Source organism: Staurois parvus, unplaced genomic scaffold (genome assembly GCF_062004578.1).
Source record: "Staurois parvus isolate SC_StPar_1 unplaced genomic scaffold, SC_StPar_1.0 ptg002140l, whole genome shotgun sequence".
In the NCBI taxonomy this organism is placed as follows: domain Eukaryota; kingdom Metazoa; phylum Chordata; class Amphibia; order Anura; family Ranidae; genus Staurois; species Staurois parvus.
The window spans coordinates 6,490,178-6,512,031 of NW_028319936.1; the positions used below are offsets into that span (position 1 = coordinate 6,490,178).

Genomic DNA, 21,854 nt, shown 5'->3' on the forward strand with positions numbered 1-21,854 from the left:
TGTTTGCCCAAGTCCTATTCGAAAGAAAAAGAATATTGCAATTCTTTTCTCTCAAACCATCAAATTGATTAACACCCTTCATTGGCTACTTTGATTTTCAGACATCCTTTTGGTAACCCGAGCAAAGATTGAAAAGCACCTCACAGTCTTGTTCAGAGCGGTCACTGGCGAGACTACAACACAGATGGCGTATTTTTGTTTTCACCTCTTTTCAAAACGTAATGCTCTGGCAAGTTTCCTTTGGTTCCAAAAGCCTGGTTTCTCAGTGCGGACAATGTTTTCTTGGTCTTTCGAACATAGAAAACCCCCGCATCTTTCTTTGAGTTCCATGAGCGTTGTTTCCATCTGGCATTTCTTCCTAAGGCGGGAGCTAAAGAAGAAACATTAGCAGGTGACTGCCTCTCGCCCTATCAGTAATCCAGCCAATTCTTTTTTTCTTCTTACAAACAATAATCGTATCAATTGGTTTGAACTTTTCCATCAAAGCAATTGGTAGAAAAAGGCAAGCCTCGTTGATAGTTTGGAGTAAAGCACAAGCTTGGAAACTCAGCTGTCTTGCAAACAAAAGAAGACTCTAAGTCTTCCTACAAAGCACTGAAGGAACCACTCTGAATGAGCTCTCTCCTGCCATCTTCCCATCTAGAAAGATGACCAAGTCATCCAATGGTGGCAGCAACTGCATAGAGCAGCACTACAACAGGAGTCCTAATGAGAGGAGAGCCCTACAAATCATCATCGTGGACAGTGAGTTTGGACACTTCCAAGCACATTTCTCCCATCAGCTCCTACAGAAATGATCCCTGAAAGTATCGTCTTGCCAGGACACGTCAAAGATTTCGGCAACACCTTAGGTTCTATTCCTTCAACAAATGGTGAACATGTTTGTCAAGCTCTAATGTAAACTATTTGTACAAATCAAGTAGCAATTCTTAAGAGGCCTGTTTGCCCAAGTCCTATTCGAAAGAAAAAGAATATTGCAATTCTTTTCTCTCAAACCATCAAATTGATTAACACCCTTCATTGGCTACTTTGATTTTCAGACATCCTTTTGGTAACCCGAGCAAAGATTGAAAAGCACCTCACAGTCTTGTTCAGAGCGGTCACTGGCGAGACTACAACACAGATGGCGTATTTTTGTTTTCACCTCTTTTCAAAACGTAATGCTCTGGCAAGTTTCCTTTGGTTCCAAAAGCCTGGTTTCTCAGTGCGGACAATGTTTTCTTGGTCTTTCGAACATAGAAAACCCCCGCATCTTTCTTTGAGTTCCATGAGCGTTGTTTCCATCTGGCATTTCTTCCTAAGGCGGGAGCTAAAGAAGAAACATTGGCAGGTGACTGCCTCTCGCCCTATCAGTAATCCAGCCAATTCTTTTTTTCTTCTTACAAACAATAATCGTGTCAATTGGTTTGAACTTTTCCATCGAAGCAATTGGTAGAAAAAGGCAAGCCTCGTTGATAGTTTGGAGTAAAGCACAAGCTTGGAAACTCAGCTGTCTTGCAAACAAAAGAAGACTCTAAGTCTTCCTACAAAGCACTGAAGGAACCACTCTGAATGAGCTCTCTCCTGCCATCTTCCCATCTAGAAAGATGACCAAGTCATCCAATGGTGGCTGCAACTGCATAGAGCAGCACTACAACAGGAGTCCTAATGAGAGGAGAGCCCTACAAATCATCATCGTGGACAGTGAGTTTGGCCACTTTCGAGCACATTTCTCCCATCGGCTCCTACAGAAATGATCCCTGACAGTATCGTCTCGCCAGGACACGTCAAAGATTTCGGCAACACCTTAGGTTCTATTCCTTCAACAAATGGTGAACATGTTTGTCAAGCTCTAATGTAAACTATTTGTACAAATCAAGTAGCAATTCTTAAGAGGCCTGTTTGCCCAAGTCCTATTCGAAAGAAAAAGAATATTGCAATTCTTTTCTCTCAAACCATCAAATTGATTAACACCCTTCATTGGCTACTTTGATTTTCAGACATCCTTTTGGTAACCCGAGCAAAGATTGAAAAGCACCTCACAGTCTTGTTCAGAGCGGTCACTGGCGAGACTACAACACAGATGGCGTATTTTTGTTTTCACCTCTTTTCAAAACGTAATGCTCTGGCAAGTTTCCTTTGGTTCCAAAAGCCTGGTTTCTCAGTGCGGACAATGTTTTCTTGGTCTTTCGAACATAGAAAACCCCCGCATCTTTCTTTGAGTTCCATGAGCGTTGTTTCCATCTGGCATTTCTTCCTAAGGCGGGAGCTAAAGAAGAAACATTGGCAGGTGACTGCCTCTCGCCCTATCAGTAATCCAGCCAATTCTTTTTTTCTTCTTACAAACAATAATCGTGTCAATTGGTTTGAACTTTTCCATCGAAGCAATTGGTAGAAAAAGGCAAGCCTCGTTGATAGTTTGGAGTAAAGCACAAGCTTGGAAACTCAGCTGTCTTGCAAACAAAAGAAGACTCTAAGTCTTCCTACAAAGCACTGAAGGAACCACTCTGAATGAGCTCTCTCCTGCCATCTTCCCATCTAGAAAGATGACCAAGTCATCCAATGGTGGCAGCAACTGCATAGAGCAGCACTACAACAGGAGTCCTAATGAGAGGAGAGCCCTACAAATCATCATCGTGGACAGTGAGTTTGGACACTTTCGAGCACATTTCTCCCATCGGCTCCTACAGAAATGATCCCTGAAAGTATCGTCTTGCCAGGACACGTCAAAGATTTCGGCAACACCTTAGGTTCTATTCCTTCAACAAATGGTGAACATGTTTGTCAAGCTCTAATGTAAACTATTTGTACAAATCAAGTAGCAATTCTTAAGAGGCCTGTTTGCCCAAGTCCTATTCGAAAGAAAAAGAATATTGCAATTCTTTTCTCTCAAACCATCAAATTGATTAACACCCTTCATTGGCTACTTTGATTTTCAGACATCCTTTTGGTAACCCGAGCAAAGATTGAAAAGCACCTCACAGTCTTGTTCAGAGCGGTCACTGGCGAGACTACAACACAGATGGCGTATTTTTGTTTTCACCTCTTTTCAAAACGTAATGCTCTGGCAAGTTTCCTTTGGTTCCAAAAGCCTGGTTTCTCAGTGCGGACAATGTTTTCTTGGTCTTTCGAACATAGAAAACCCCCGCATCTTTCTTTGAGTTCCATGAGCGTTGTTTCCATCTGGCATTTCTTCCTAAGGCGGGAGCTAAAGAAGAAACATTGGCAGGTGACTGCCTCTCGCCCTATCAGTAATCCAGCCAATTCTTTTTTTCTTCTTACAAACAATAATCGTGTCAATTGGTTTGAACTTTTCCATCGAAGCAATTGGTAGAAAAAGGCAAGCCTCGTTGATAGTTTGGAGTAAAGCACAAGCTTGGAAACTCAGCTGTCTTGCAAACAAAAGAAGACTCTAAGTCTTCCTACAAAGCACTGAAGGAACCACTCTGAATGAGCTCTCTCCTGCCATCTTCCCATCTAGAAAGATGACCAAGTCATCCAATGGTGGCAGCAACTGCATAGAGCAGCACTACAACAGGAGTCCTAATGAGAGGAGAGCCCTACAAATCATCATCGTGGACAGTGAGTTTGGCCACTTTCAAGCACATTTCTCCCATCGGCTCCTACAGAAATGATCCCTGAAAGTATCGTCTTGCCAGGACACGTCAAAGATTTCGGCAACACCTTAGGTTCTATTCCTTCAACAAATGGTGAACATGTTTGTCAAGCTCTAATGTAAACTATTTGTACAAATCAAGTAGCAATTCTTAAGAGGCCTGTTTGCCCAAGTCCTATTCGAAAGAAAAAGAATATTGCAATTCTTTTCTCTCAAACCATCAAATTGATTAACACCCTTCATTGGCTACTTTGATTTTCAGACATCCTTTTGGTAACCCGAGCAAAGATTGAAAAGCACCTCACAGTCTTGTTCAGAGCGGTCACTGGCGAGACTACAACACAGATGGCGTATTTTTGTTTTCACCTCTTTTCAAAACGTAATGCTCTGGCAAGTTTCCTTTGGTTCCAAAAGCCTGGTTTCTCAGTGCGGACAATGTTTTCTTGGTCTTTCGAACATAGAAAACCCCCGCATCTTTCTTTGAGTTCCATGAGCGTTGTTTCCATCTGGCATTTCTTCCTAAGGCGGGAGCTAAAGAAGAAACATTGGCAGGTGACTGCCTCTCGCCCTATCAGTAATCCAGCCAATTCTTTTTTTCTTCTTACAAACAATAATCGTGTCAATTGGTTTGAACTTTTCCATCGAAGCAATTGGTAGAAAAAGGCAAGCCTCGTTGATAGTTTGGAGTAAAGCACAAGCTTGGAAACTCAGCTGTCTTGCAAACAAAAGAAGACTCTAAGTCTTCCTACAAAGCACTGAAGGAACCACTCTGAATGAGCTCTCTCCTGCCATCTTCCCATCTAGAAAGATGACCAAGTCATCCAATGGTGGCAGCAACTGCATAGAGCAGCACTACAACAGGAGTCCTAATGAGAGGAGAGCCCTACAAATCATCATCGTGGACAGTGAGTTTGGACACTTCCAAGCACATTTCTCCCATCGGCTCCTACAGAAATGATCCCTGAAAGTATCGTCTTGCCAGGACACGTCAAAGATTTCGGCAACACCTTAGGTTCTATTCCTTCAACAAATGGTGAACATGTTTGTCAAGCTCTAATGTAAACTATTTGTACAAATCAAGTAGCAATTCTTAAGAGGCCTGTTTGCCCAAGTCCTATTCGAAAGAAAAAGAATATTGCAATTCTTTTCTCTCAAACCATCAAATTGATTAACACCCTTCATTGGCTACTTTGATTTTCAGACATCCTTTTGGTAACCCGAGCAAAGATTGAAAAGCACCTCACAGTCTTGTTCAGAGCGGTCACTGGCGAGACTACAACACAGATGGCGTATTTTTGTTTTCACCTCTTTTCAAAACGTAATGCTCTGGCAAGTTTCCTTTGGTTCCAAAAGCCTGGTTTCTCAGTGCGGACAATGTTTTCTTGGTCTTTCGAACATAGAAAACCCCCGCATCTTTCTTTGAGTTCCATGAGCGTTGTTTCCATCTGGCATTTCTTCCTAAGGCGGGAGCTAAAGAAGAAACATTGGCAGGTGACTGCCTCTCGCCCTATCAGTAATCCAGCCAATTCTTTTTTTCTTCTTACAAACAATAATCGTGTCAATTGGTTTGAACTTTTCCATCGAAGCAATTGGTAGAAAAAGGCAAGCCTCGTTGATAGTTTGGAGTAAAGCACAAGCTTGGAAACTCAGCTGTCTTGCAAACAAAAGAAGACTCTAAGTCTTCCTACAAAGCACTGAAGGAACCACTCTGAATGAGCTCTCTCCTGCCATCTTCCCATCTAGAAAGATGACCAAGTCATCCAATGGTGGCAGCAACTGCATAGAGCAGCACTACAACAGGAGTCCTAATGAGAGGAGAGCCCTACAAATCATCATCGTGGACAGTGAGTTTGGCCACTTTCAAGCACATTTCTCCCATCGGCTCCTACAGAAATGATCCCTGAAAGTATCGTCTTGCCAGGACACGTCAAAGATTTCGGCAACACCTTAGGTTCTATTCCTTCAACAAATGGTGAACATGTTTGTCAAGCTCTAATGTAAACTATTTGTACAAATCAAGTAGCAATTCTTAAGAGGCCTGTTTGCCCAAGTCCTATTCGAAAGAAAAAGAATATTGCAATTCTTTTCTCTCAAACCATCAAATTGATTAACACCCTTCATTGGCTACTTTGATTTTCAGACATCCTTTTGGTAACCCGAGCAAAGATTGAAAAGCACCTCACAGTCTTGTTCAGAGCGGTCACTGGCGAGACTACAACACAGATGGCGTATTTTTGTTTTCACCTCTTTTCAAAACGTAATGCTCTGGCAAGTTTCCTTTGGTTCCAAAAGCCTGGTTTCTCAGTGCGGACAATGTTTTCTTGGTCTTTCGAACATAGAAAACCCCCGCATCTTTCTTTGAGTTCCATGAGCGTTGTTTCCATCTGGCATTTCTTCCTAAGGCGGGAGCTAAAGAAGAAACATTGGCAGGTGACTGCCTCTCGCCCTATCAGTAATCCAGCCAATTCTTTTTTTCTTCTTACAAACAATAATCGTGTCAATTGGTTTGAACTTTTCCATCGAAGCAATTGGTAGAAAAAGGCAAGCCTCGTTGATAGTTTGGAGTAAAGCACAAGCTTGGAAACTCAGCTGTCTTGCAAACAAAAGAAGACTCTAAGTCTTCCTACAAAGCACTGAAGGAACCACTCTGAATGAGCTCTCTCCTGCCATCTTCCCATCTAGAAAGATGACCAAGTCATCCAATGGTGGCAGCAACTGCATAGAGCAGCACTACAACAGGAGTCCTAATGAGAGGAGAGCCCTACAAATCATCATCGTGGACAGTGAGTTTGGCCACTTTCAAGCACATTTCTCCCATCGGCTCCTACAGAAATGATCCCTGAAAGTATCGTCTTGCCAGGACACGTCAAAGATTTCGGCAACACCTTAGGTTCTATTCCTTCAACAAATGGTGAACATGTTTGTCAAGCTCTAATGTAAACTATTTGTACAAATCAAGTAGCAATTCTTAAGAGGCCTGTTTGCCCAAGTCCTATTCGAAAGAAAAAGAATATTGCAATTCTTTTCTCTCAAACCATCAAATTGATTAACACCCTTCATTGGCTACTTTGATTTTCAGACATCCTTTTGGTAACCCGAGCAAAGATTGAAAAGCACCTCACAGTCTTGTTCAGAGCGGTCACTGGCGAGACTACAACACAGATGGCGTATTTTTGTTTTCACCTCTTTTCAAAACGTAATGCTCTGGCAAGTTTCCTTTGGTTCCAAAAGCCTGGTTTCTCAGTGCGGACAATGTTTTCTTGGTCTTTCGAACATAGAAAACCCCCGCATCTTTCTTTGAGTTCCATGAGCGTTGTTTCCATCTGGCATTTCTTCCTAAGGCGGGAGCTAAAGAAGAAACATTGGCAGGTGACTGCCTCTCGCCCTATCAGTAATCCAGCCAATTCTTTTTTTCTTCTTACAAACAATAATCGTGTCAATTGGTTTGAACTTTTCCATCGAAGCAATTGGTAGAAAAAGGCAAGCCTCGTTGATAGTTTGGAGTAAAGCACAAGCTTGGAAACTCAGCTGTCTTGCAAACAAAAGAAGACTCTAAGTCTTCCTACAAAGCACTGAAGGAACCACTCTGAATGAGCTCTCTCCTGCCATCTTCCCATCTAGAAAGATGACCAAGTCATCCAATGGTGGCAGCAACTGCATAGAGCAGCACTACAACAGGAGTCCTAATGAGAGGAGAGCCCTACAAATCATCATCGTGGACAGTGAGTTTGGCCACTTTCAAGCACATTTCTCCCATCGGCTCCTACAGAAATGATCCCTGAAAGTATCGTCTTGCCAGGACACGTCAAAGATTTCGGCAACACCTTAGGTTCTATTCCTTCAACAAATGGTGAACATGTTTGTCAAGCTCTAATGTAAACTATTTGTACAAATCAAGTAGCAATTCTTAAGAGGCCTGTTTGCCCAAGTCCTATTCGAAAGAAAAAGAATATTGCAATTCTTTTCTCTCAAACCATCAAATTGATTAACACCCTTCATTGGCTACTTTGATTTTCAGACATCCTTTTGGTAACCCGAGCAAAGATTGAAAAGCACCTCACAGTCTTGTTCAGAGCGGTCACTGGCGAGACTACAACACAGATGGCGTATTTTTGTTTTCACCTCTTTTCAAAACGTAATGCTCTGGCAAGTTTCCTTTGGTTCCAAAAGCCTGGTTTCTCAGTGCGGACAATGTTTTCTTGGTCTTTCGAACATAGAAAACCCCCGCATCTTTCTTTGAGTTCCATGAGCGTTGTTTCCATCTGGCATTTCTTCCTAAGGCGGGAGCTAAAGAAGAAACATTGGCAGGTGACTGCCTCTCGCCCTATCAGTAATCCAGCCAATTCTTTTTTTCTTCTTACAAACAATAATCGTGTCAATTGGTTTGAACTTTTCCATCGAAGCAATTGGTAGAAAAAGGCAAGCCTCGTTGATAGTTTGGAGTAAAGCACAAGCTTGGAAACTCAGCTGTCTTGCAAACAAAAGAAGACTCTAAGTCTTCCTACAAAGCACTGAAGGAACCACTCTGAATGAGCTCTCTCCTGCCATCTTCCCATCTAGAAAGATGACCAAGTCATCCAATGGTGGCAGCAACTGCATAGAGCAGCACTACAACAGGAGTCCTAATGAGAGGAGAGCCCTACAAATCATCATCGTGGACAGTGAGTTTGGACACTTCCGAGCACATTTCTCCCATCGGCTCCTACAGAAATGATCCCTGAAAGTATCGTCTTGCCAGGACACGTCAAAGATTTCGGCAACACCTTAGGTTCTATTCCTTCAACAAATGGTGAACATGTTTGTCAAGCTCTAATGTAAACTATTTGTACAAATCAAGTAGCAATTCTTAAGAGGCCTGTTTGCCCAAGTCCTATTCGAAAGAAAAAGAATATTGCAATTCTTTTCTCTCAAACCATCAAATTGATTAACACCCTTCATTGGCTACTTTGATTTTCAGACATCCTTTTGGTAACCCGAGCAAAGATTGAAAAGCACCTCACAGTCTTGTTCAGAGCGGTCACTGGCGAGACTACAACACAGATGGCGTATTTTTGTTTTCACCTCTTTTCAAAACGTAATGCTCTGGCAAGTTTCCTTTGGTTCCAAAAGCCTGGTTTCTCAGTGCGGACAATGTTTTCTTGGTCTTTCGAACATAGAAAACCCCCGCATCTTTCTTTGAGTTCCATGAGCGTTGTTTCCATCTGGCATTTCTTCCTAAGGCGGGAGCTAAAGAAGAAACATTGGCAGGTGACTGCCTCTCGCCCTATCAGTAATCCAGCCAATTCTTTTTTTCTTCTTACAAACAATAATCGTGTCAATTGGTTTGAACTTTTCCATCGAAGCAATTGGTAGAAAAAGGCAAGCCTCGTTGATAGTTTGGAGTAAAGCACAAGCTTGGAAACTCAGCTGTCTTGCAAACAAAAGAAGACTCTAAGTCTTCCTACAAAGCACTGAAGGAACCACTCTGAATGAGCTCTCTCCTGCCATCTTCCCATCTAGAAAGATGACCAAGTCATCCAATGGTGGCAGCAACTGCATAGAGCAGCACTACAACAGGAGTCCTAATGAGAGGAGAGCCCTACAAATCATCATCGTGGACAGTGAGTTTGGCCACTTTCAAGCACATTTCTCCCATCGGCTCCTACAGAAATGATCCCTGAAAGTATCGTCTTGCCAGGACACGTCAAAGATTTCGGCAACACCTTAGGTTCTATTCCTTCAACAAATGGTGAACATGTTTGTCAAGCTCTAATGTAAACTATTTGTACAAATCAAGTAGCAATTCTTAAGAGGCCTGTTTGCCCAAGTCCTATTCGAAAGAAAAAGAATATTGCAATTCTTTTCTCTCAAACCATCAAATTGATTAACACCCTTCATTGGCTACTTTGATTTTCAGACATCCTTTTGGTAACCCGAGCAAAGATTGAAAAGCACCTCACAGTCTTGTTCAGAGCGGTCACTGGCGAGACTACAACACAGATGGCGTATTTTTGTTTTCACCTCTTTTCAAAACGTAATGCTCTGGCAAGTTTCCTTTGGTTCCAAAAGCCTGGTTTCTCAGTGCGGACAATGTTTTCTTGGTCTTTCGAACATAGAAAACCCCCGCATCTTTCTTTGAGTTCCATGAGCGTTGTTTCCATCTGGCATTTCTTCCTAAGGCGGGAGCTAAAGAAGAAACATTGGCAGGTGACTGCCTCTCGCCCTATCAGTAATCCAGCCAATTCTTTTTTTCTTCTTACAAACAATAATCGTGTCAATTGGTTTGAACTTTTCCATCGAAGCAATTGGTAGAAAAAGGCAAGCCTCGTTGATAGTTTGGAGTAAAGCACAAGCTTGGAAACTCAGCTGTCTTGCAAACAAAAGAAGACTCTAAGTCTTCCTACAAAGCACTGAAGGAACCACTCTGAATGAGCTCTCTCCTGCCATCTTCCCATCTAGAAAGATGACCAAGTCATCCAATGGTGGCAGCAACTGCATAGAGCAGCACTACAACAGGAGTCCTAATGAGAGGAGAGCCCTACAAATCATCATCGTGGACAGTGAGTTTGGCCACTTTCAAGCACATTTCTCCCATCGGCTCCTACAGAAATGATCCCTGAAAGTATCGTCTTGCCAGGACACGTCAAAGATTTCGGCAACACCTTAGGTTCTATTCCTTCAACAAATGGTGAACATGTTTGTCAAGCTCTAATGTAAACTATTTGTACAAATCAAGTAGCAATTCTTAAGAGGCCTGTTTGCCCAAGTCCTATTCGAAAGAAAAAGAATATTGCAATTCTTTTCTCTCAAACCATCAAATTGATTAACACCCTTCATTGGCTACTTTGATTTTCAGACATCCTTTTGGTAACCCGAGCAAAGATTGAAAAGCACCTCACAGTCTTGTTCAGAGCGGTCACTGGCGAGACTACAACACAGATGGCGTATTTTTGTTTTCACCTCTTTTCAAAACGTAATGCTCTGGCAAGTTTCCTTTGGTTCCAAAAGCCTGGTTTCTCAGTGCGGACAATGTTTTCTTGGTCTTTCGAACATAGAAAACCCCCGCATCTTTCTTTGAGTTCCATGAGCGTTGTTTCCATCTGGCATTTCTTCCTAAGGCGGGAGCTAAAGAAGAAACATTGGCAGGTGACTGCCTCTCGCCCTATCAGTAATCCAGCCAATTCTTTTTTTCTTCTTACAAACAATAATCGTGTCAATTGGTTTGAACTTTTCCATCGAAGCAATTGGTAGAAAAAGGCAAGCCTCGTTGATAGTTTGGAGTAAAGCACAAGCTTGGAAACTCAGCTGTCTTGCAAACAAAAGAAGACTCTAAGTCTTCCTACAAAGCACTGAAGGAACCACTCTGAATGAGCTCTCTCCTGCCATCTTCCCATCTAGAAAGATGACCAAGTCATCCAATGGTGGCAGCAACTGCATAGAGCAGCACTACAACAGGAGTCCTAATGAGAGGAGAGCCCTACAAATCATCATCGTGGACAGTGAGTTTGGCCACTTTCAAGCACATTTCTCCCATCGGCTCCTACAGAAATGATCCCTGAAAGTATCGTCTTGCCAGGACACGTCAAAGATTTCGGCAACACCTTAGGTTCTATTCCTTCAACAAATGGTGAACATGTTTGTCAAGCTCTAATGTAAACTATTTGTACAAATCAAGTAGCAATTCTTAAGAGGCCTGTTTGCCCAAGTCCTATTCGAAAGAAAAAGAATATTGCAATTCTTTTCTCTCAAACCATCAAATTGATTAACACCCTTCATTGGCTACTTTGATTTTCAGACATCCTTTTGGTAACCCGAGCAAAGATTGAAAAGCACCTCACAGTCTTGTTCAGAGCGGTCACTGGCGAGACTACAACACAGATGGCGTATTTTTGTTTTCACCTCTTTTCAAAACGTAATGCTCTGGCAAGTTTCCTTTGGTTCCAAAAGCCTGGTTTCTCAGTGCGGACAATGTTTTCTTGGTCTTTCGAACATAGAAAACCCCCGCATCTTTCTTTGAGTTCCATGAGCGTTGTTTCCATCTGGCATTTCTTCCTAAGGCGGGAGCTAAAGAAGAAACATTGGCAGGTGACTGCCTCTCGCCCTATCAGTAATCCAGCCAATTCTTTTTTTCTTCTTACAAACAATAATCGTGTCAATTGGTTTGAACTTTTCCATCGAAGCAATTGGTAGAAAAAGGCAAGCCTCGTTGATAGTTTGGAGTAAAGCACAAGCTTGGAAACTCAGCTGTCTTGCAAACAAAAGAAGACTCTAAGTCTTCCTACAAAGCACTGAAGGAACCACTCTGAATGAGCTCTCTCCTGCCATCTTCCCATCTAGAAAGATGACCAAGTCATCCAATGGTGGCAGCAACTGCATAGAGCAGCACTACAACAGGAGTCCTAATGAGAGGAGAGCCCTACAAATCATCATCGTGGACAGTGAGTTTGGACACTTTCAAGCACATTTCTCCCATCGGCTCCTACAGAAATGATCCCTGAAAGTATCGTCTTGCCAGGACACGTCAAAGATTTCGGCAACACCTTAGGTTCTATTCCTTCAACAAATGGTGAACATGTTTGTCAAGCTCTAATGTAAACTATTTGTACAAATCAAGTAGCAATTCTTAAGAGGCCTGTTTGCCCAAGTCCTATTCGAAAGAAAAAGAATATTGCAATTCTTTTCTCTCAAACCATCAAATTGATTAACACCCTTCATTGGCTACTTTGATTTTCAGACATCCTTTTGGTAACCCGAGCAAAGATTGAAAAGCACCTCACAGTCTTGTTCAGAGCGGTCACTGGCGAGACTACAACACAGATGGCGTATTTTTGTTTTCACCTCTTTTCAAAACGTAATGCTCTGGCAAGTTTCCTTTGGTTCCAAAAGCCTGGTTTCTCAGTGCGGACAATGTTTTCTTGGTCTTTCGAACATAGAAAACCCCCGCATCTTTCTTTGAGTTCCATGAGCGTTGTTTCCATCTGGCATTTCTTCCTAAGGCGGGAGCTAAAGAAGAAACATTGGCAGGTGACTGCCTCTCGCCCTATCAGTAATCCAGCCAATTCTTTTTTTCTTCTTACAAACAATAATCGTGTCAATTGGTTTGAACTTTTCCATCGAAGCAATTGGTAGAAAAAGGCAAGCCTCGTTGATAGTTTGGAGTAAAGCACAAGCTTGGAAACTCAGCTGTCTTGCAAACAAAAGAAGACTCTAAGTCTTCCTACAAAGCACTGAAGGAACCACTCTGAATGAGCTCTCTCCTGCCATCTTCCCATCTAGAAAGATGACCAAGTCATCCAATGGTGGCAGCAACTGCATAGAGCAGCACTACAACAGGAGTCCTAATGAGAGGAGAGCCCTACAAATCATCATCGTGGACAGTGAGTTTGGCCACTTTCAAGCACATTTCTCCCATCGGCTCCTACAGAAATGATCCCTGAAAGTATCGTCTTGCCAGGACACGTCAAAGATTTCGGCAACACCTTAGGTTCTATTCCTTCAACAAATGGTGAACATGTTTGTCAAGCTCTAATGTAAACTATTTGTACAAATCAAGTAGCAATTCTTAAGAGGCCTGTTTGCCCAAGTCCTATTCGAAAGAAAAAGAATATTGCAATTCTTTTCTCTCAAACCATCAAATTGATTAACACCCTTCATTGGCTACTTTGATTTTCAGACATCCTTTTGGTAACCCGAGCAAAGATTGAAAAGCACCTCACAGTCTTGTTCAGAGCGGTCACTGGCGAGACTACAACACAGATGGCGTATTTTTGTTTTCACCTCTTTTCAAAACGTAATGCTCTGGCAAGTTTCCTTTGGTTCCAAAAGCCTGGTTTCTCAGTGCGGACAATGTTTTCTTGGTCTTTCGAACATAGAAAACCCCCGCATCTTTCTTTGAGTTCCATGAGCGTTGTTTCCATCTGGCATTTCTTCCTAAGGCGGGAGCTAAAGAAGAAACATTGGCAGGTGACTGCCTCTCGCCCTATCAGTAATCCAGCCAATTCTTTTTTTCTTCTTACAAACAATAATCGTGTCAATTGGTTTGAACTTTTCCATCGAAGCAATTGGTAGAAAAAGGCAAGCCTCGTTGATAGTTTGGAGTAAAGCACAAGCTTGGAAACTCAGCTGTCTTGCAAACAAAAGAAGACTCTAAGTCTTCCTACAAAGCACTGAAGGAACCACTCTGAATGAGCTCTCTCCTGCCATCTTCCCATCTAGAAAGATGACCAAGTCATCCAATGGTGGCAGCAACTGCATAGAGCAGCACTACAACAGGAGTCCTAATGAGAGGAGAGCCCTACAAATCATCATCGTGGACAGTGAGTTTGGCCACTTTCAAGCACATTTCTCCCATCGGCTCCTACAGAAATGATCCCTGAAAGTATCGTCTTGCCAGGACACGTCAAAGATTTCGGCAACACCTTAGGTTCTATTCCTTCAACAAATGGTGAACATGTTTGTCAAGCTCTAATGTAAACTATTTGTACAAATCAAGTAGCAATTCTTAAGAGGCCTGTTTGCCCAAGTCCTATTCGAAAGAAAAAGAATATTGCAATTCTTTTCTCTCAAACCATCAAATTGATTAACACCCTTCATTGGCTACTTTGATTTTCAGACATCCTTTTGGTAACCCGAGCAAAGATTGAAAAGCACCTCACAGTCTTGTTCAGAGCGGTCACTGGCGAGACTACAACACAGATGGCGTATTTTTGTTTTCACCTCTTTTCAAAACGTAATGCTCTGGCAAGTTTCCTTTGGTTCCAAAAGCCTGGTTTCTCAGTGCGGACAATGTTTTCTTGGTCTTTCGAACATAGAAAACCCCCGCATCTTTCTTTGAGTTCCATGAGCGTTGTTTCCATCTGGCATTTCTTCCTAAGGCGGGAGCTAAAGAAGAAACATTGGCAGGTGACTGCCTCTCGCCCTATCAGTAATCCAGCCAATTCTTTTTTTCTTCTTACAAACAATAATCGTGTCAATTGGTTTGAACTTTTCCATCGAAGCAATTGGTAGAAAAAGGCAAGCCTCGTTGATAGTTTGGAGTAAAGCACAAGCTTGGAAACTCAGCTGTCTTGCAAACAAAAGAAGACTCTAAGTCTTCCTACAAAGCACTGAAGGAACCACTCTGAATGAGCTCTCTCCTGCCATCTTCCCATCTAGAAAGATGACCAAGTCATCCAATGGTGGCAGCAACTGCATAGAGCAGCACTACAACAGGAGTCCTAATGAGAGGAGAGCCCTACAAATCATCATCGTGGACAGTGAGTTTGGCCACTTTCAAGCACATTTCTCCCATCGGCTCCTACAGAAATGATCCCTGAAAGTATCGTCTTGCCAGGACACGTCAAAGATTTCGGCAACACCTTAGGTTCTATTCCTTCAACAAATGGTGAACATGTTTGTCAAGCTCTAATGTAAACTATTTGTACAAATCAAGTAGCAATTCTTAAGAGGCCTGTTTGCCCAAGTCCTATTCGAAAGAAAAAGAATATTGCAATTCTTTTCTCTCAAACCATCAAATTGATTAACACCCTTCATTGGCTACTTTGATTTTCAGACATCCTTTTGGTAACCCGAGCAAAGATTGAAAAGCACCTCACAGTCTTGTTCAGAGCGGTCACTGGCGAGACTACAACACAGATGGCGTATTTTTGTTTTCACCTCTTTTCAAAACGTAATGCTCTGGCAAGTTTCCTTTGGTTCCAAAAGCCTGGTTTCTCAGTGCGGACAATGTTTTCTTGGTCTTTCGAACATAGAAAACCCCCGCATCTTTCTTTGAGTTCCATGAGCGTTGTTTCCATCTGGCATTTCTTCCTAAGGCGGGAGCTAAAGAAGAAACATTGGCAGGTGACTGCCTCTCGCCCTATCAGTAATCCAGCCAATTCTTTTTTTCTTCTTACAAACAATAATCGTGTCAATTGGTTTGAACTTTTCCATCGAAGCAATTGGTAGAAAAAGGCAAGCCTCGTTGATAGTTTGGAGTAAAGCACAAGCTTGGAAACTCAGCTGTCTTGCAAACAAAAGAAGACTCTAAGTCTTCCTACAAAGCACTGAAGGAACCACTCTGAATGAGCTCTCTCCTGCCATCTTCCCATCTAGAAAGATGACCAAGTCATCCAATGGTGGCAGCAACTGCATAGAGCAGCACTACAACAGGAGTCCTAATGAGAGGAGAGCCCTACAAATCATCATCGTGGACAGTGAGTTTGGACACTTCCGAGCACATTTCTCCCATCGGCTCCTACAGAAATGATCCCTGAAAGTATCGTCTTGCCAGGACACGTCAAAGATTTCGGCAACACCTTAGGTTCTATTCCTTCAACAAATGGTGAACATGTTTGTCAAGCTCTAATGTAAACTATTTGTACAAATCAAGTAGCAATTCTTAAGAGGCCTGTTTGCCCAAGTCCTATTCGAAAGAAAAAGAATATTGCAATTCTTTTCTCTCAAACCATCAAATTGATTAACACCCTTCATTGGCTACTTTGATTTTCAGACATCCTTTTGGTAACCCGAGCAAAGATTGAAAAGCACCTCACAGTCTTGTTCAGAGCGGTCACTGGCGAGACTACAACACAGATGGCGTATTTTTGTTTTCACCTCTTTTCAAAACGTAATGCTCTGGCAAGTTTCCTTTGGTTCCAAAAGCCTGGTTTCTCAGTGCGGACAATGTTTTCTTGGTCTTTCGAACATAGAAAACCCCCGCATCTTTCTTTGAGTTCCATGAGCGTTGTTTCCATCTGGCATTTCTTCCTAAGGCGGGAGCTAAAGAAGAAACATTGGCAGGTGACTGCCTCTCGCCCTATCAGTAATCCAGCCAATTCTTTTTTTCTTCTTACAAACAATAATCGTGTCAATTGGTTTGAACTTTTCCATCGAAGCAATTGGTAGAAAAAGGCAAGCCTCGTTGATAGTTTGGAGTAAAGCACAAGCTTGGAAACTCAGCTGTCTTGCAAACAAAAGAAGACTCTAAGTCTTCCTACAAAGCACTGAAGGAACCACTCTGAATGAGCTCTCTCCTGCCATCTTCCCATCTAGAAAGATGACCAAGTCATCCAATGGTGGCAGCAACTGCATAGAGCAGCACTACAACAGGAGTCCTAATGAGAGGAGAGCCCTACAAATCATCATCGTGGACAGTGAGTTTGGCCACTTTCAAGCACATTTCTCCCATCGGCTCCTACAGAAATGATCCCTGAAAGTATCGTCTTGCCAGGACACGTCAAAGATTTCGGCAACACCTTAGGTTCTATTCCTTCAACAAATGGTGAACATGTTTGTCAAGCTCTAATGTAAACTATTTGTACAAATCAAGTAGCAATTCTTAAGAGGCCTGTTTGCCCAAGTCCTATTCGAAAGAAAAAGAATATTGCAATTCTTTTCTCTCAAACCATCAAATTGATTAACACCCTTCATTGGCTACTTTGATTTTCAGACATCCTTTTGGTAACCCGAGCAAAGATTGAAAAGCACCTCACAGTCTTGTTCAGAGCGGTCACTGGCGAGACTACAACACAGATGGCGTATTTTTGTTTTCACCTCTTTTCAAAACGTAATGCTCTGGCAAGTTTCCTTTGGTTCCAAAAGCCTGGTTTCTCAGTGCGGACAATGTTTTCTTGGTCTTTCGAACATAGAAAACCCCCGCATCTTTCTTTGAGTTCCATGAGCGTTGTTTCCATCTGGCATTTCTTCCTAAGGCGGGAGCTAAAGAAGAAACATTGGCAGGTGACTGCCTCTCGCCCTATCAGTAATCCAGCCAATTCTTTTTTTCTTCTTACAAACAATAATCGTGTCAATTGGTTTGAACTTTTCCATCGAAGCAATTGGTAGAAAAAGGCAAGCCTCGTTGATAGTTTGGAGTAAAGCACAAGCTTGGAAACTCAGCTGTCTTGCAAACAAAAGAAGACTCTAAGTCTTCCTACAAAGCACTGAAGGAACCACTCTGAATGAGCTCTCTCCTGCCATCTTCCCATCTAGAAAGATGACCAAGTCATCCAATGGTGGCAGCAACTGCATAGAGCAGCACTACAACAGGAGTCCTAATGAGAGGAGAGCCCTACAAATCATCATCGTGGACAGTGAGTTTGGCCACTTTCAAGCACATTTCTCCCATCGGCTCCTACAGAAATGATCCCTGAAAGTATCGTCTTGCCAGGACACGTCAAAGATTTCGGCAACACCTTAGGTTCTATTCCTTCAACAAATGGTGAACATGTTTGTCAAGCTCTAATGTAAACTATTTGTACAAATCAAGTAGCAATTCTTAAGAGGCCTGTTTGCCCAAGTCCTATTCGAAAGAAAAAGAATATTGCAATTCTTTTCTCTCAAACCATCAAATTGATTAACACCCTTCATTGGCTACTTTGATTTTCAGACATCCTTTTGGTAACCCGAGCAAAGATTGAAAAGCACCTCACAGTCTTGTTCAGAGCGGTCACTGGCGAGACTACAACACAGATGGCGTATTTTTGTTTTCACCTCTTTTCAAAACGTAATGCTCTGGCAAGTTTCCTTTGGTTCCAAAAGCCTGGTTTCTCAGTGCGGACAATGTTTTCTTGGTCTTTCGAACATAGAAAACCCCCGCATCTTTCTTTGAGTTCCATGAGCGTTGTTTCCATCTGGCATTTCTTCCTAAGGCGGGAGCTAAAGAAGAAACATTGGCAGGTGACTGCCTCTCGCCCTATCAGTAATCCAGCCAATTCTTTTTTTCTTCTTACAAACAATAATCGTGTCAATTGGTTTGAACTTTTCCATCGAAGCAATTGGTAGAAAAAGGCAAGCCTCGTTGATAGTTTGGAGTAAAGCACAAGCTTGGAAACTCAGCTGTCTTGCAAACAAAAGAAGACTCTAAGTCTTCCTACAAAGCACTGAAGGAACCACTCTGAATGAGCTCTCTCCTGCCATCTTCCCATCTAGAAAGATGACCAAGTCATCCAATGGTGGCAGCAACTGCATAGAGCAGCACTACAACAGGAGTCCTAATGAGAGGAGAGCCCTACAAATCATCATCGTGGACAGTGAGTTTGGACACTTTCAAGCACATTTCTCCCATCGGCTCCTACAGAAATGATCCCTGAAAGTATCGTCTTGCCAGGACACGTCAAAGATTTCGGCAACACCTTAGGTTCTATTCCTTCAACAAATGGTGAACATGTTTGTCAAGCTCTAATGTAAACTATTTGTACAAATCAAGTAGCAATTCTTAAGAGGCCTGTTTGCCCAAGTCCTATTCGAAAGAAAAAGAATATTGCAATTCTTTTCTCTCAAACCATCAAATTGATTAACACCCTTCATTGGCTACTTTGATTTTCAGACATCCTTTTGGTAACCCGAGCAAAGATTGAAAAGCACCTCACAGTCTTGTTCAGAGCGGTCACTGGCGAGACTACAACACAGATGGCGTATTTTTGTTTTCACCTCTTTTCAAAACGTAATGCTCTGGCAAGTTTCCTTTGGTTCCAAAAGCCTGGTTTCTCAGTGCGGACAATGTTTTCTTGGTCTTTCGAACATAGAAAACCCCCGCATCTTTCTTTGAGTTCCATGAGCGTTGTTTCCATCTGGCATTTCTTCCTAAGGCGGGAGCTAAAGAAGAAACATTGGCAGGTGACTGCCTCTCGCCCTATCAGTAATCCAGCCAATTCTTTTTTTCTTCTTACAAACAATAATCGTGTCAATTGGTTTGAACTTTTCCATCGAAGCAATTGGTAGAAAAAGGCAAGCCTCGTTGATAGTTTGGAGTAAAGCACAAGCTTGGAAACTCAGCTGTCTTGCAAACAAAAGAAGACTCTAAGTCTTCCTACAAAGCACTGAAGGAACCACTCTGAATGAGCTCTCTCCTGCCATCTTCCCATCTAGAAAGATGACCAAGTCATCCAATGGTGGCTGCAACTGCATAGAGCAGCACTACAACAGGAGTCCTAATGAGAGGAGAGCCCTACAAATCATCATCGTGGACAGTGAGTTTGGACACTTTCGAGCACATTTCTCCCATCGGCTCCTACAGAAATGATCCCTGAAAGTATCGTCTTGCCAGGACACGTCAAAGATTTCGGCAACACCTTAGGTTCTATTCCTTCAACAAATGGTGAACATGTTTGTCAAGCTCTAATGTAAACTATTTGTACAAATCAAGTAGCAATTCTTAAGAGGCCTGTTTGCCCAAGTCCTATTCGAAAGAAAAAGAATATTGCAATTCTTTTCTCTCAAACCATCAAATTGATTAACACCCTTCATTGGCTACTTTGATTTTCAGACATCCTTTTGGTAACCCGAGCAAAGATTGAAAAGCACCTCACAGTCTTGTTCAGAGCGGTCACTGGCGAGACTACAACACAGATGGCGTATTTTTGTTTTCACCTCTTTTCAAAACGTAATGCTCTGGCAAGTTTCCTTTGGTTCCAAAAGCCTGGTTTCTCAGTGCGGACAATGTTTTCTTGGTCTTTCGAACATAGAAAACCCCCGCATCTTTCTTTGAGTTCCATGAGCGTTGTTTCCATCTGGCATTTCTTCCTAAGGCGGGAGCTAAAGAAGAAACATTGGCAGGTGACTGCCTCTCGCCCTATCAGTAATCCAGCCAATTCTTTTTTTCTTCTTACAAACAATAATCGTGTCAATTGGTTTGAACTTTTCCATCGAAGCAATTGGTAGAAAAAGGCAAGCCTCGTTGATAGTTTGGAGTAAAGCACAAGCTTGGAAACTCAGCTGTCTTGCAAACAAAAGAAGACTCTAAGTCTTCCTACAAAGCACTGAAGGAACCACTCTGAATGAGCTCTCTCCTGCCATCTTCCCATCTAGAAAGATGACCAAGTCATCCAATGGTGGCAGCAACTGCATAGAGCAGCACTACAACAGGAGTCCTAATGAGAGGAGAGCCCTACAAATCATCATCGTGGACAGTGAGTTTGGCCACTTTCGAGCACATTTCTCCCATCGGCTCCTACAGAAATGATCCCTGAAAGTATCGTCTTGCCAGGACACGTCAAAGATTTCGGCAACACCTTAGGTTCTATTCCTTCAACAAATGGTGAACATGTTTGTCAAGCTCTAATGTAAACTATTTGTACAAATCAAGTAGCAATTCTTAAGAGGCCTGTTTGCCCAAGTCCTATTCGAAAGAAAAAGAATATTGCAATTCTTTTCTCTCAAACCATCAAATTGATTAACACCCTTCATTGGCTACTTTGATTTTCAGACATCCTTTTGGTAACCCGAGCAAAGATTGAAAAGCACCTCACAGTCTTGTTCAGAGCGGTCACTGGCGAGACTACAACACAGATGGCGTATTTTTGTTTTCACCTCTTTTCAAAACGTAATGCTCTGGCAAGTTTCCTTTGGTTCCAAAAGCCTGGTTTCTCAGTGCGGACAATGTTTTCTTGGTCTTTCGAACATAGAAAACCCCCGCATCTTTCTTTGAGTTCCATGAACGTTGTTTCCATCTGGCATTTCTTCCTAAGGCGGGAGCTAAAGAAGAAACATTGGCAGGTGACTGCCTCTCGCCCTATCAGTAATCCAGCCAATTCTTTTCTTCTTCTTACAAACAATAATCGTGTCAATTGGTTTGAACTTTTCCATCGAAGCAATTGGTAGAAAAAGGCAAGCCTCGTTGATAGTTTGGAGTAAAGCACAAGCTTGGAAACTCAGCTGTCTTGCAAACAAAAGAAGACTCTAAGTCTTCCTACAAAGCACTGAAGGAACCACTCTGAATGAGCTCTCTCCTGCCATCTTCCCATCTAGAAAGATGACCAAGTCATCCAATGGTGGCAGCAACTGCATAGAGCAGCACTACAACAGGAGTCCTAATGAGAGGAGAGCCCTACAAATCATCATCGTGGACAGTGAGTTTGGCCACTTTCGAGCACATTTCTCCCATCGGCTCCTACAGAAATGATCCCTGAAAGTATCGTCTTGCCAGGACACGTCAAAGATTTCGGCAACACCTTAGGTTCTATTCCTTCAACAAATGGTGAACATGTTTGTCAAGCTCTAATGTAAACTATTTGTACAAATCAACTAGCAATTCTTAAGAGGCCTGTTTGCCCAAGTCCTATTCGAAAGAAAAAGAATATTGCAATTCTTTTCTCTCAAACCATCAAATTGATTAACACCCTTCATTGGCTACTTTGATTTTCAGACATCCTTTTGGTAACCCGAGCAAAGATTGAAAAGCACCTCACAGTCTTGTTCAGAGCGGTCACTGGCGAGACTACAACACAGATGGCGTATTTTTGTTTTCACCTCTTTTCAAAACGTAATGCTCTGGCAAGTTTCCTTTGGTTCCAAAAGCCTG

At 42.4% G+C, this 21,854-nt stretch overlaps 23 non-coding genes across 23 annotated transcripts; all 23 read right to left on the reverse strand.

Moving 5' to 3' along the window:
• Positions 1-602: 602 nt before the first annotated feature.
• Positions 603-816, reverse strand: LOC149432509 (small nucleolar RNA U3). Its single transcript, XR_016309024.1, has one exon. It is a non-coding gene; the product is annotated as a small nucleolar RNA U3 (small nucleolar RNA).
• Positions 817-1,541: 725 nt separating this feature from the next.
• On the reverse strand, positions 1,542-1,755 carry LOC149432510 (small nucleolar RNA U3). The gene has a single exon (XR_016309084.1). It is a non-coding gene; the product is annotated as a small nucleolar RNA U3 (small nucleolar RNA).
• Positions 1,756-2,480: 725 nt separating this feature from the next.
• LOC149432511 (small nucleolar RNA U3) lies at positions 2,481-2,694 on the reverse strand. The gene has a single exon (XR_016309012.1). It is a non-coding gene; the product is annotated as a small nucleolar RNA U3 (small nucleolar RNA).
• A 725-nt stretch (positions 2,695-3,419) lies between these two features.
• LOC149432512 (small nucleolar RNA U3) lies at positions 3,420-3,633 on the reverse strand. Its single transcript, XR_016308994.1, has one exon. It is a non-coding gene; the product is annotated as a small nucleolar RNA U3 (small nucleolar RNA).
• A 725-nt stretch (positions 3,634-4,358) lies between these two features.
• LOC149432513 (small nucleolar RNA U3) lies at positions 4,359-4,572 on the reverse strand. Its single transcript, XR_016309042.1, has one exon. It is a non-coding gene; the product is annotated as a small nucleolar RNA U3 (small nucleolar RNA).
• A 725-nt stretch (positions 4,573-5,297) lies between these two features.
• Positions 5,298-5,511, reverse strand: LOC149432514 (small nucleolar RNA U3). Its single transcript, XR_016308995.1, has one exon. It is a non-coding gene; the product is annotated as a small nucleolar RNA U3 (small nucleolar RNA).
• Positions 5,512-6,236: 725 nt separating this feature from the next.
• LOC149432515 (small nucleolar RNA U3) lies at positions 6,237-6,450 on the reverse strand. The gene has a single exon (XR_016308996.1). It is a non-coding gene; the product is annotated as a small nucleolar RNA U3 (small nucleolar RNA).
• A 725-nt stretch (positions 6,451-7,175) lies between these two features.
• Positions 7,176-7,389, reverse strand: LOC149432516 (small nucleolar RNA U3). Its single transcript, XR_016308997.1, has one exon. It is a non-coding gene; the product is annotated as a small nucleolar RNA U3 (small nucleolar RNA).
• Positions 7,390-8,114: 725 nt separating this feature from the next.
• Positions 8,115-8,328, reverse strand: LOC149432517 (small nucleolar RNA U3). The gene has a single exon (XR_016309037.1). It is a non-coding gene; the product is annotated as a small nucleolar RNA U3 (small nucleolar RNA).
• A 725-nt stretch (positions 8,329-9,053) lies between these two features.
• LOC149432518 (small nucleolar RNA U3) lies at positions 9,054-9,267 on the reverse strand. The gene has a single exon (XR_016308998.1). It is a non-coding gene; the product is annotated as a small nucleolar RNA U3 (small nucleolar RNA).
• Positions 9,268-9,992: 725 nt separating this feature from the next.
• Positions 9,993-10,206, reverse strand: LOC149432519 (small nucleolar RNA U3). Its single transcript, XR_016309000.1, has one exon. It is a non-coding gene; the product is annotated as a small nucleolar RNA U3 (small nucleolar RNA).
• Positions 10,207-10,931: 725 nt separating this feature from the next.
• Positions 10,932-11,145, reverse strand: LOC149432520 (small nucleolar RNA U3). The gene has a single exon (XR_016309001.1). It is a non-coding gene; the product is annotated as a small nucleolar RNA U3 (small nucleolar RNA).
• A 725-nt stretch (positions 11,146-11,870) lies between these two features.
• LOC149432521 (small nucleolar RNA U3) lies at positions 11,871-12,084 on the reverse strand. The gene has a single exon (XR_016309025.1). It is a non-coding gene; the product is annotated as a small nucleolar RNA U3 (small nucleolar RNA).
• A 725-nt stretch (positions 12,085-12,809) lies between these two features.
• LOC149432522 (small nucleolar RNA U3) lies at positions 12,810-13,023 on the reverse strand. Its single transcript, XR_016309002.1, has one exon. It is a non-coding gene; the product is annotated as a small nucleolar RNA U3 (small nucleolar RNA).
• A 725-nt stretch (positions 13,024-13,748) lies between these two features.
• LOC149432523 (small nucleolar RNA U3) lies at positions 13,749-13,962 on the reverse strand. Its single transcript, XR_016309003.1, has one exon. It is a non-coding gene; the product is annotated as a small nucleolar RNA U3 (small nucleolar RNA).
• A 725-nt stretch (positions 13,963-14,687) lies between these two features.
• On the reverse strand, positions 14,688-14,901 carry LOC149432524 (small nucleolar RNA U3). Its single transcript, XR_016309004.1, has one exon. It is a non-coding gene; the product is annotated as a small nucleolar RNA U3 (small nucleolar RNA).
• A 725-nt stretch (positions 14,902-15,626) lies between these two features.
• LOC149432525 (small nucleolar RNA U3) lies at positions 15,627-15,840 on the reverse strand. Its single transcript, XR_016309038.1, has one exon. It is a non-coding gene; the product is annotated as a small nucleolar RNA U3 (small nucleolar RNA).
• Positions 15,841-16,565: 725 nt separating this feature from the next.
• Positions 16,566-16,779, reverse strand: LOC149432526 (small nucleolar RNA U3). The gene has a single exon (XR_016309005.1). It is a non-coding gene; the product is annotated as a small nucleolar RNA U3 (small nucleolar RNA).
• Positions 16,780-17,504: 725 nt separating this feature from the next.
• LOC149432527 (small nucleolar RNA U3) lies at positions 17,505-17,718 on the reverse strand. Its single transcript, XR_016309006.1, has one exon. It is a non-coding gene; the product is annotated as a small nucleolar RNA U3 (small nucleolar RNA).
• A 725-nt stretch (positions 17,719-18,443) lies between these two features.
• On the reverse strand, positions 18,444-18,657 carry LOC149432528 (small nucleolar RNA U3). Its single transcript, XR_016309026.1, has one exon. It is a non-coding gene; the product is annotated as a small nucleolar RNA U3 (small nucleolar RNA).
• A 725-nt stretch (positions 18,658-19,382) lies between these two features.
• On the reverse strand, positions 19,383-19,596 carry LOC149432529 (small nucleolar RNA U3). The gene has a single exon (XR_016309061.1). It is a non-coding gene; the product is annotated as a small nucleolar RNA U3 (small nucleolar RNA).
• Positions 19,597-20,321: 725 nt separating this feature from the next.
• Positions 20,322-20,535, reverse strand: LOC149432530 (small nucleolar RNA U3). Its single transcript, XR_016309076.1, has one exon. It is a non-coding gene; the product is annotated as a small nucleolar RNA U3 (small nucleolar RNA).
• Positions 20,536-21,260: 725 nt separating this feature from the next.
• Positions 21,261-21,474, reverse strand: LOC149432531 (small nucleolar RNA U3). The gene has a single exon (XR_016309087.1). It is a non-coding gene; the product is annotated as a small nucleolar RNA U3 (small nucleolar RNA).
• Between the last annotated feature and the right edge of the window lie 380 nt (positions 21,475-21,854).